Below are 12,350 nucleotides of genomic sequence, written 5' to 3'. Positions count from 1 at the left end.
TATGACATATTAACACTGAAAGGGCCAGTATGTCCTCTACATAATAATAATGCTAAATGTAGTCTCCCAAAGCTTTTATTTGCCATGTGCATTGTGTATCGATGCACATACAGTAGATAGGGTGCAGGAGCTGAGTCCACAGCCTTGGCAAAGCCAAGCTCACCTTCTGTCGCTCTCTGCTGTGATGAATATTCATTATTCATATATGATTGTTAAGCCCCTGGAGTGACAGCTGGGCTTTTGTTCACTGTGTTACTGTGTTAGCTACACTGTTAACACCAATCACTGTTTGTTTTGTGTGTGTGTGTGTGTGTGTGTGTGTGTGTGTGTGTGTGTGTGTGTGTGTGTGTGTGTGTGTGTATTGAACCTAGTTATGACGATTTCATTAACTACTATCCACAGACAGAAGTAAATCAATGAATTAAAAGTTTTGGGTTTCACACACGGACATACAACAGAAAGACAAACACACATAAATATGCACACACATAGTTATTCATGTTTTCAATCTGAAAGGTAAGCAGTTCTCTGTGCTCTCTCTTTCTGTTACACCTCCACAATAAAGCAAAAAAAGGGCAGGGGTGTCTTGAGTAAGGGGGGAGTTTGTGTAATCCAGTTATTATAGTGATCTGGGTAATTTAATCTGTTCTGATTAGGATTAGGCTTCGTTCAATTCAATCCAGTAGAAAAAGTCTGTTACAATGAAGCTCACAAGCTGATAAACACCAAACAGCAACTCAGATATAAAAGCAATGTAATGTGTAATTCAAAGTTTCCTCACTATTAACCAGTGTCTCTGATGAATCTCCAGCTATAGTTAGCAGACCGTGTTTGAATTGTTTCATTTTAGGTTATTTCACTTAATTTATCGACATTTGTATAGGAAAAGAAATGGGTAAAATTGCAGATGTTACAGATGATTTAAAGGCTTTTTGGATGCTTTTATATAGGCCTTAATGTTCCGATAATCCTGTATCTGAAGTATCTTTCCCAAAATTCCGCCTTGGTGCAGAATTACAGCCACTAGAGCCAGTCCCACAATGAGGTTTTGTTAGGATGTGCCATTTCTGTGTCTGTAGCTTTAAATGCTATTGAGGAGGATAGAGGTGGGGGTGTGGTCTTGACCAACTGCCATGAATCGCTTGTTTGCAAGCCATGATGTCTGTCTCTTTCTCATAGGTGGGCCAAATTCTCTGGGCAGGCAAAGCAGAGAAAGGGGAGGTAACCTTTGCCCTTATGACCTCATAAGGAGAAGATTCCAGATTGGCCCATCTGAGCTTTTATTTGATCAAAGACAGAGCAGGATACCCAGGGCTCGGTTTACACCTATTGCCATTTCTAGCCACTGGGGGACCATAGGCAGACTAGGGGAACTCATATTAATGTTAAAAACCTCATAAAGTAAAATGTTCATGCCATGGGAACTTTAAAGAAGTTAAGGTTTTCAGGACTGACTGAGTTTTGCCCTTTTTCTTGATCACAATAGATGAAATACAAACAAAAAGTACCTAGCATTGAAATAGAGTATTTAAGATAAATCAAAAAGAGGATAGTTTGAGTTTAAAACCTAAAATAAAGCTAAAGATAGTAGTACCCTTCCACTAAATTTGTAAATTTGTTTGTAAATGGCATTTTACTTTTAAATTCGTCGTTGCCACACTTGTCAACTATCCCTTGTGTTATATGAGATGACTCTTGACTAATTGTGTCTGTATGATTATGTGTGTGTGTGTGTAAGCATGATAGTGCTCTGCTGCAGGCTATAGCTGGCTGATTAAATTACCCCACTGTCTTTCGGGAATTAGGGGGTTGCATTGACAGCTAATTTGGTCCAAAGACGTGCTGTCATGCTGCAATAGGTGGTGCTGGGATAGCAGGGATGGGGGTGGGGTGTGGCAGGTGGGGGTGCTGGGGAAAGGGGGCAGCGAAAAGGGAATCAGGATGAAGTCATATCTCTAGAGCAATTTAATTAGATCAAGATCCTTCCTGTACGTGCACCAATGTGAACCCAACACAGCAGGTATGACATCTACATATACACACACATCCACATAAAATATACACAGGGTCCAATGTTGAACTCCTTAAAACACATTTTAAATCGTTGCTTGTCTTCCTCTCCCCTGCAGATATCCCTAATTGTCCCGCTTCCTGTTCCTGGCAAATATACAATACAATACTGTTTTTATCTATTGTTGTTATCATGTTGAGGGATTCTTTTTGAATATTCTGAATCATGATTCAGTTGTTGTCTAAATTATGTCAATTTATAGCAAGTGTAGAGCCAGGATTTTTGGAATACTGAGACCCCTAATTTTTTAATGAAATGTTTTTGTACTTAATTTATTCAGTCAACAGTTATATTTAATCTCAATTATATTTTCTCAGCATGACGGTCTAAATACTGTTTCAAAGCATTTTCTAAACTGCCAGGAAAGAAACCTTTACAAGGCTGTGTAAACATCAATCAACCTTTTATTTAACACTGATGCATTGAGAAATTTGGTATTTTTATTAAATAAAAAAACGAGTCGAAACATATTTATAGAACATATAAAGAAAATATTGGCAGTGATATCAACCAGCCTGTAAAATACCGTCCATTTGTAAGTGATTAAATTAAGCTCATAGTTCATGCAAGACACGGAAGTCATACGCCCGCTGATTGAATTATCATTCCTATCAGATACACACCAATCACAGCCATTCTCACATCAAGGCGGCCCTTTTACTGTAAATATGAGTCCCTCCTCACTGATCCATGCTACAATGACACTACCTCCACCACCCCGGCCTCCACCTTCCAATAAGGAGTCCTAACATGACTCAAAGTTTAAAATGGTTTTCAATGTCTTTTTTTATTTTTTGGCTCACTCTTTAATACAATGGGGTTTCTGCATAGCAATCCCTGTTTAATCCCTGTGACTCTCTCCACACTACACCTCTGGCTCTACATACCACTGTACTTACTCTGCTGTACCGTTCCTTTTGACTGAACTTATTTTATTTTATTTGTCTTCTTATTTTTATTTTTTAGTTATTACATACTGTGTATATATATATATATATATATATATATATATATATATATATATATATATATATTCTTCTGATTCTTCTTATATTTAGTGAATGTGTGACATGCACCAACAACACCAAGACAAATTCCTTGTATGCGTAAAAAAATGAAAATGTTATCATTCAGTCTGGTGTTATTATTAACTATGCTTAACATGCAATTTTCCAAACCTGAACTAACATCTATATGTTAGGTGTGGAATGGAAACAGAAGGTAACCTGAACAAAGGGATGACTGATCTTTGCTTACATTTTGCCACGTAGATAATTTATAGAAATATAAAATACTTTGGGTGTGATTACTTGAATCATCTTTCTTGGTTTCATATACAAATACAAGGGAATAAATCACTGTGTGTTTCATCTGGTATATGAAACCAAGAAAGATGATTCTAGTAATCACACCCAAAGTAAAAGAAAAATCTTCTTATATTTTAAGTAAACCTGTGTGGAAGAAAGGAAAGGAGGTCAAATTGTGGCACTGTTGGCCCTAATAAGTTTTTTTTTTTTTTTAGTAGTTCACAGCTGTCTCCGAATAGGAGTAATGACACACTCCACGGTCTGCTGATAGTAATTATAACTTAAACACCTACTGTACATTTTGTTCAATTTAAAAAGACGCCTGGTCAGTAGGGTTTCTTCCAATCTGACCTTTAGTCCTCCTTTATTCTCAGAAATGTGATTTATTTTTAAATTCAGAGCCACAAACTGTATGTGTGTGTGTGTGTGTGTGTCGCATGAGTCATACAGATTGGATGACATCATATATGTGTGTGTGTGTGTGTGTGAGTGTGTGAAGGGATATGTGCATCAGACATGAATGCATGAATCATTTTGTCGTTCAGTATACTTGTCTCTAGGGAGTGAACTCTGACACCAGACTGCATGGATTGTCCCTCACAAGCACCCCCGTGGCTCAGCGTCTTTGTATCCATTTTCCCCTACTAAACCCTTTTTTTTCCACCTTTGTAATATGGAAAGGCAATTTTACCTGAAATAGTAAAAAATAAATTGATATAATTTACTATTTTGACCAAATAAATCAGCAATTCTGACTTTGCACAGCAGTTGTCTCTCCATGTTTGCTTTGTCTCATTGTCCTTACTCTCTATATGCTTATCCTTGTTGTCCATGTATCGAAAATTAATTAATGTTGTTCGTCCAGACATTCAAGTCTCCTTCAGACTTGCTCACTAGACAGAAAGGTTAAAGGTTAAGATCAGCAGTGTAGTTAATAATCAATACAGAGGTAAAGACTTATGGAAAGATGGTGGCGTGGGAGGATAGAAACTGTCTGGAGGTACAAATAATAAAAACGCTTAACAATAGAGTAGCTCTCTTTAAAGGAATAGTTCAACATTTTGGGAAATAGGCTTGTTCAATCAACCAATTTCATTTATCACACATTATTTGCTTTCTTGCTGAGTCAGATGATAAATTGACTCTCTTGTTGCTATGGTAAGTATGAAGTTACCGTTGAGCTTAGCACAGAGACAGACACAGTAACTCCCCAGTGGAGACTGACTTCTCATCTAACTCTCGGCAAGAAAGCAAATAAGCATATTTCCTAAAATGGCTAGCTATTATTTTAAGGAGAAGAGTCACCCTTCAACTTAGAACATCTTCAGTCCTCCAGATGTTATTGCTCCATCAGTTTACAAGAGTAACTTCATTTGATCAAACATAACTCCAGTTCTCTGACAACCAACTGAGGCATTCAGTTTGTAGAACCATTGGAAATGCCTTCCTTAAAGGTGATAAAAAAAGTGTTTGTGTTTTGTAATGTTTTGTTTTAATTTTGTATGTGTTGATGAGTATCTGAGTGACTAATGTGGACATATTGCTTGTGTGCAGTTTTTGCCAGAAGAAGTTTAATATTGAGTAATTCAAAGTAAATTAAATTTGAGAGACTAAGTAACCTCATCTGCTCGATATTACTTTTCCTCGAGAGGAGAGTGTGTGTGTGAGTTATGTGTTATGTGTGTTTGTGTGTCATTGTGAACCACTTAAACCACAATGTAGATTGATGAAAACAAGGTTTTAATAAAGCGGCTGCAGTTATTGTAATAACAGTTTATGTTTTGCACTGCCAGAAGAGTGACTTTGTTGATGTATTGCAGCGTAAGAATGAAGAAGGGTATTAGGCATTACAAATTAGATTATTTTAAACATATAAGGGGGCAACTTTTAATGTATTTTTGATGGGGTTAATGTAGCCTATATATGTTTTATATGAATTTCACTCCAGAAGCTGCATTAAATTAGACCAAATAATGCATCTTTGTCTCTCTGGGACCATTTAAAAAGTCAAACGGAGGGTTTGTTGAGAACCAAGTTTAGCCTTCAGGCCTTGTTTTGGATTGTCCTATTTTACAAAGTTAGTTTGATGATCAATCAGAGCATTTAACACTGAGTTTCTCTGCATGCCTTTGATTCAGCATGTCCTCTCAGACAGCCATAAACAGATGTGTCTGCACGGGTGGGGGCAGAGTCTGGTCACAGAAGAGGGGCGACTGAAAGAGAACAAGGTTAATAAATGAAGAGAGATTTATGGATGTTCCGGTCATAAAACTGATTGTGACATTGTGAGTGACGCCTATTAGTGCATGCAACATATGGCATACACATACACACACTAACACACCAGTTACCAGATACATGTGTTAAATGAGTTGCTTGTGGTTACGTGTTGTTTGTCAGTTTCATAGATATGTGCATACAGATAAAGAATCAGCACCGTGGATGGGTGGGCTCAGCTTTGAGCTCTTCAGTAATCTGTCTGCGTTTTCACTCAGAGAACCAGAGGACCTATTGATCATGATTTACACCCCCCCCCCACACACACACACACACACACACACACACACACACACACACACACACACACACACACACAAAACATATTCATAACTGTAAGAGGAGAAGGAGACATCAAGGAGAACAAGAGCGACAGAGAGCTGTGGTCAAATGAGTAAGCAGAGTTTTGCTCCTGACTCGCAGGCATACGTGTAATGTACAGGGGGGATGGGTTACAACACCCTCAATGATCAAAAATGGCCAGTGCAACCCATCCCAAAAACCTTCCTTTACATAAATAAAGACATTTGCACCATAAATTGTTGCAGAACAAAATCACCAGAATGCAGAAAATGAAGTGTTTGACACACAAAATTTCAATTTTGCTCAAAAGTGGAGATCTCAATCCCAACCCCCCCACCTCCCCCAATGTTGAACCCAAAGTTACATTCTTGGTCAGGGAACAAAATCTATCCGACAATTCACCGCTGAGCGTCACTCGGTGTTGTCCTAGTAATGTGAATTTAATAGCCCAGACGTTCTAATGGTTTCTAATGGTGTATTTCAATATGTGTTTCAATGCATGCGTGTTCCAGCACACGTGCATGTTAGATGAGTTGGGTTGATGCCTTTTAGGCATGTCATCACGGACAGCAGCAACCCCTCTGCATTTTCACTAAGGGCATTTTCTTGTGCAAATTTGTGATCATGGTGACCATGGTTGGGTTCATGGTTTTAATCTTCAGCTGATGGAGAATTATACTGTTTTTTGTTTATACAACACTCCTGCAGTTTAGGTCCAGACAATCTTTCTTACAGTTAAGAGTGAGCGTGAGTGTGTGATCATTTCCTGAGCACACACACACACACACACACACACACACACACACACACACACACACACACACACACACACACAAACACTTCTAACTAAAAAGGGGGCCCTTTGTTGAGGCTAGCTTTTGAACTGTCTCCCTGATGAAGATGGAAGGCACAGTTAAATAATACTTCCAGGCATGCATACAGGAGGCCCCCTCTATACCTCCAGGGCTCCAGAGGGAAAAGGCTGAGATTCACAATACTTTGCCCCAGAGAGGCCTCACCCCGCTGGGCTCCTGATGGCTGCACCTGGCCCCCGCAGCTTGGCCTTCTGAAACAGAGAATAAAAGCACACATTACATAAACCAGCTGTCTATCTATTTCTATCTCATTCATACAAACTGGTGTCTTTGGGGACATTGTGTGTTATCCGCCTTGATTTTGGGTTGTTACCCCCCCCGCTGTTCTGGTACTGTGTACTGTGTGCATATATGTGTGGGCTCTGACTAACCCTGTAACCAAGTCTCCTCCTCCAATGCAACGAGGGGTAGGCTTTTTAGGAAAGATCATACAGAAATATTAACTCTCCCCCCTTCTCACTTTCTATCTTTGTGTGATTTTGGATACACATTAGAGCAGAGATCTTCAACAGGGGGTCCGTGACCCCTAGGGGGTCCTCAGAGTTAGTGCAGGGGGGCTGCCAAATTATTAAAACCAATTTTTTTTTTTTTATTAAAATGTCAGAAAATATACATTAATATGAATCCAACATATTAATAGCAAAGATACATTGGCCTATTTGTGATTTTTTTTTTTTACATATTGAAGATAAGCTTACTATAGGTAACTATATACATGCCTCATAAATACATGAGGCATACATATTGACCATTTATTTCCATCAATTTAACCCAGTTTAATGTGCAACTCAGTTGTATACAATATATGTATGGGGTCCCTGCTTGGTCTCTCTTCAGCTAAGGGGTCCCTGGCCTAAAAAACAGGGACCCCTGCATTAGAGTGAATACTGCTGACAGCTCTTGCCTCACGGCTAATTAAGATATAATTTTGATTCAGTGATCGAGGGATTTCTTCTTCTATGTTGTTACATATTCATATCCAATCAAGCCAACTTGTCAAAATTCATTATTTTATCTTTCAACAATAATTTCTACTGTATACTATATGCCAAAGAAGACACATATATTGTAGGGAAATAATTGTTGTACCACTTTACAAATCACCTTTTTATTAAGGGTTTGTAAGTTGTAATAAATTACTTTATTATTGTCAGCGGTTGGTTATAAAGGCCTGTGTTGATAAATTAGTAATAAAGAATAATACAACTCAGGTCTGCAATCGTAACTGTTATTTATTATAAATGGGTTCTGCAATTGTAAATGTTATTAGTATGTTTATGAATGAAGTTCGGTCTAGCTCTTTTCCAGAAGATCAGAGGTCAAACAATCCATCATGAGTGAATAAAGAGCTTAAATTAGGCACCAATAAATGGCACAAAAGGGAACAGTAATTATTATAAATCCATTAGATAAAGCTTTTTAGAAAGTTAAGCTACTTTCCTTATTTTCTTATTGCATGAATCCTCTTTCCCCCCTTTATGTCGGGGATCCCTGCTGTATGAAATCCAACCCGCTGGTGCTGCTGATGGACAATCTGGTTCATGCAGGATCAACACCTGTAATTGGGCCAAATGGGACAGAGGCTCTTTCATCGGTTCTGGTCACCAACCAAAGCATCCCCCCCGCCCTATGATGGGCTAGACAACACAAAAACTGGGTCCTTTTTCTGATTGGAGAAAAAAAATCCAGATGTTGTCAGCGTTGACTACAAAAACAAAACTTTAAACCACCACCCTACTCCGTATGTGTGTGTGTGTGTGTGTGTGTGTGTGTGTGTGTGTGTGTGTGTGTGTGTGTGTGTGTGAGTGAGCTTTGTGTGTTTTGTATTGGAGGAGGCTGTCTGCACCGCCCAGTCGGTGTATGCAGCGTCAAGCTCGTTTTGCCCCCGGGCTGGTCCTCTCTCTCAACCCCACACAATTCTCATCGCCCAACACATACACACACACATGCATACACGCACTCATTCACACACACAACACACACACACACACACACACACACACACACACACACACACACACACACACACACACACACACACACACACTGGAACACTGAACTAGGCAGGCCTGGAAAACCGGGACGCTTCAATTAGCGCTCCACGGACGGATCCCTGGCGTGGACATTTTTAATTTTTCATCACAGCCTCCTTGGATTTTCATTCATGTGGCTTTTTGCGCATAGAGCTCGGACGCTGCTGAGGTGTGTTTGATCAACTGAGCCATTTCGGAGATGAAGACAAACGCTCGGTGAATGGGAAACACCAACACGGAGCCACCGCTACCTTTTCCCCATCTTGACAAACACGCTCACCCTTCTGTTGGCGAAATTTGCGCACCCAAGACCGGAGCCGGTGTCTGCGCTCTGCGGGGCCGGGCGCGCGTCGTCTGGGAGGAGTAGGGAGGATGGAGGCGTTTTTTACAGAGGTAAGCAATGGAGAGTATGTCACTGTTATCGAGCTAAACATTAATGACAGATTGAGCCTTTTACGGCGTGATGCAGTCCACATTTGCACCGATGCACAGCCTACGTTATGGTGTAAGGTGCTTTTACGGTTTTTCTTTTGATTCACAACGGGTTTGGTTACAGCAGGTGTTGCTTTGCTTCCGTCGACTGGAACCATTCCTCACCGTTCTTAACAGAAACCACAAGGAATAGGCCTGTGCCTTGACTGCATGTCTATATCGATTAAAAACTAAACTAAACACCCCGTATATTTTATAATCACTGCAGAGCATCAGGGCCTGACTGCCGGCTTGGTAAATTAATTCAGAGCAGAGCCGCAAATAAATTGGCCAAACGAGAGCTGACACGGGATTTTGCGTCCATACGGCTGGCTCTCGGATTAAAGTCAATCTGTTAACGGAGGGTAGATCGTGTTGACTAAGCTACAGCAAGAGCCCTCACACACCAAGATACCCTTTCTGTGTTTTTTAGCGCGCTGTGAATGGGATGGGTGGGTGGGTATGGCTCGGTACACCGGCTGCGGTAGTTGAGAAGGGGGGTGAAGGAGGAGGGGGATGATGGATACAGACTAGGTGAGAAAAATGGTTAACAACTGCTCATTCCAGTGCCACAGCCTACTGGGAAAAAACTCATCACAGGCTTTCCCCTCCAGCATCCTGGGATTTATCTAATAAACCATTATCATATCTGTAAAACCAAATCTGTGGGGTTTCCATTCAGATCAAGGGTGATGTTTGGGCAATTTACCTTTCATTTTTCTATTTCCATTCCTTCTTCCCTCCATGTAGGGTCTTCATTGTACACTGTCACCCCCATCAGGAGATGTCTCTGTTACCTCTTCCCCCTCCCTCCATTTCATCTGTGTTTTGGTCAGTTCACTGCACAACATTCAGTGGCACATGCATCCACACAATCTCATGAAACACCATCTTGTCCGCTGACTTTAATGCCATTAACCCTCCTCTCCAAGCTACTTATCCTGTCCCCTCTTAAGTTAATCTGATATGGGTTTAAATGCCTCTAGCATTGGCAGTGATGTCATACCATAGTGGGTGAGGGGTTGTGTGAGTATACAGTATGTGAGGGTACCAGGCTTGTGGCGAGCATTTTCTGGCTGTTGCTGGGAAAAACAGAGGTGTGATCTATTGAATCCTGGTAATAATGTGTCATATTAAGAATGAAACAATGTCACGACAACTGTTTGGATGATCCTACAGCAACACAAAAGTGTAACAACCATCTCTCCTGCTCCATTTCCCATCAGCCTGTATGTAATAAATTGATCATGTAGCATTGATTCGCAGACCCCCACATCACCAACTCCGCAGCCCCACGTAGCACAGACTCTGAAAGCCTATGTGAGACCTGAAAATGGAGTGACTTATTGAGTTATGATGTTCAGGCCTACAGTCCTGCATAAACTGCATATCTGATACCCAGAAAAATGACATCATGCAGTAGGGTGCTGAGTAATCAATCCGCTCGGGAGGTGTCTGTCCAACATCCACTTAGTTTCATTCCTCCGAAATCATCATCGCTCCATCCCTCAATTTTACATCCCTGTGTTCCTCCACTTCTCTTCTTTAAACCAGAAAGAGTGAACAGCTGACCTCTCTCTCTCAACTCAGGCAGAAAACATGATAGCTGGCCGACCAGCCAAGCATAAAATGTCAGGTGGCAGTAGACTACTGTATAATCCCCTCATATTCAAACTGGATTGGTTAGTAGTGGATAGTTGCTGTGACATTATGTGTAAAAATTTGTCTTTTTTCTGGTTAGGAGAGCTGAAAAACATGCATGTGAAAAGTTAGCGCATACTACTGGGGATACATTAGAAGGGACCGTGAGAGACCTAAAGGGACATTAAAATTGTTTAGATTGTTTGAATGTAATGTCCTGAAGCTGCTTTTATACTGGGAACTGCTAACCTCTCTGACACTCTGTTCAGATGACAGTAGTACAGTGTAATGTTTATCTCAATGACATAGAAGGGCCTGAGTTCCTGTACATGGGCCTAAATGTGTGTTCTGAGTAAGATGGATGACATTTTGTGTGTGTGTGTGTGTGTGTGTGTGTGTGTGTGTGTGTGTGTGTGTGTGTGTGTGTGTGTGTGTGTGTGTGTGTGTGTGTGTGTGTTATAGGTTTGGGCTGGATTACAGGTGCAGAGAAACCATGGACCGATAACCGGGAGATAGACAGGTGTGAATGTGGAAAGAACAGCTTTGACACATGATCTCAAGCCTGCTGTCATTGTTGCTGTATCATATCTGCCTGTTCATAACCTCACTTTCTGTCCTGTCTTTGCCCAGCACACAGTAATCTCCGCTTCTATACTCTGTTGTTTCCCTCAGTCTGTATAACCCAACAGGCTGTAAATAATATTTTACTACTCAATTGCAATTTGTTGAGTGGCCACACATAGCATATGGGGAATAGTTATTGAGCAATAAAAGCTTTCTCACACTGAAGTTGATTTTTCATGCAAAGAACAGTAAAATATTAATCATCTGTATGCATTCTGTAGGGCTGCTTGCATATAAGCTGTGAAACACTCTAAACAGACTAGCAAATCTCAAAGCAGTTTTCATGTTTGAACTTAAATAGTCTTCTAATTGCAGCAAAATTCAGTCCTTTCTTTTATGCAATGGATTATGATGTCACAGGCTTATATACATTTAGCAGTCCATAGATTGTGATCCAAATTATGCAGGATTTTGTACAAAGTGCATGATGCAGGAAGCTGGTTCAGTGGAGGGAACAGTCACTGGAGATGTGTGACCTATATTCAGCAGCTCCAAACACATTTGTTCTGCTCAGGAGCTGCATGAGCTTTGCTTCTCTCTCTCTCTCTCCTCTTTTCCCATCCCTCTGATGCGCTCTCTCTCCCTGCGGGCACTTACTTGGTGCTTCTCCCTCCAACCAACCACTTTCGGTGCTCCTCTGCCAGTCTCCCTCCTCCTTCTGGCATTTTTCCAGCTCTGTCTTTCCTCTCCTTCCTCCTTTATTCCCTGGTCGTCTTACTCTTCTGCTTGTTCTGCATGTGTAGGTGTG

The 12,350-nt window shown here is 40.7% G+C and overlaps 1 long non-coding RNA gene across 1 annotated transcript; it reads left to right on the top strand.

Moving 5' to 3' along the window:
* The first annotated feature begins 8,887 nt into the window (after positions 1 to 8,887).
* LOC114546359 (uncharacterized) lies at positions 8,888 to 11,767 on the top strand. The gene is made up of 2 exons (XR_003691045.1): positions 8,888 to 9,259; positions 11,441 to 11,767. It is a non-coding gene; the product is annotated as an uncharacterized LOC114546359 (long non-coding RNA).
* The last annotated feature ends 583 nt before the right edge of the window (positions 11,768 to 12,350 follow it).

The sequence above is a fragment of the Perca flavescens genome, chromosome 20 (assembly GCF_004354835.1).
Source record: "Perca flavescens isolate YP-PL-M2 chromosome 20, PFLA_1.0, whole genome shotgun sequence".
In the NCBI taxonomy this organism is placed as follows: Eukaryota; Metazoa; Chordata; class Actinopteri; order Perciformes; family Percidae; genus Perca; species Perca flavescens.
The sequence above is the reverse complement of the archived record's forward strand: the minus strand, read 5'-3'. Positions and strand labels throughout refer to the sequence as shown.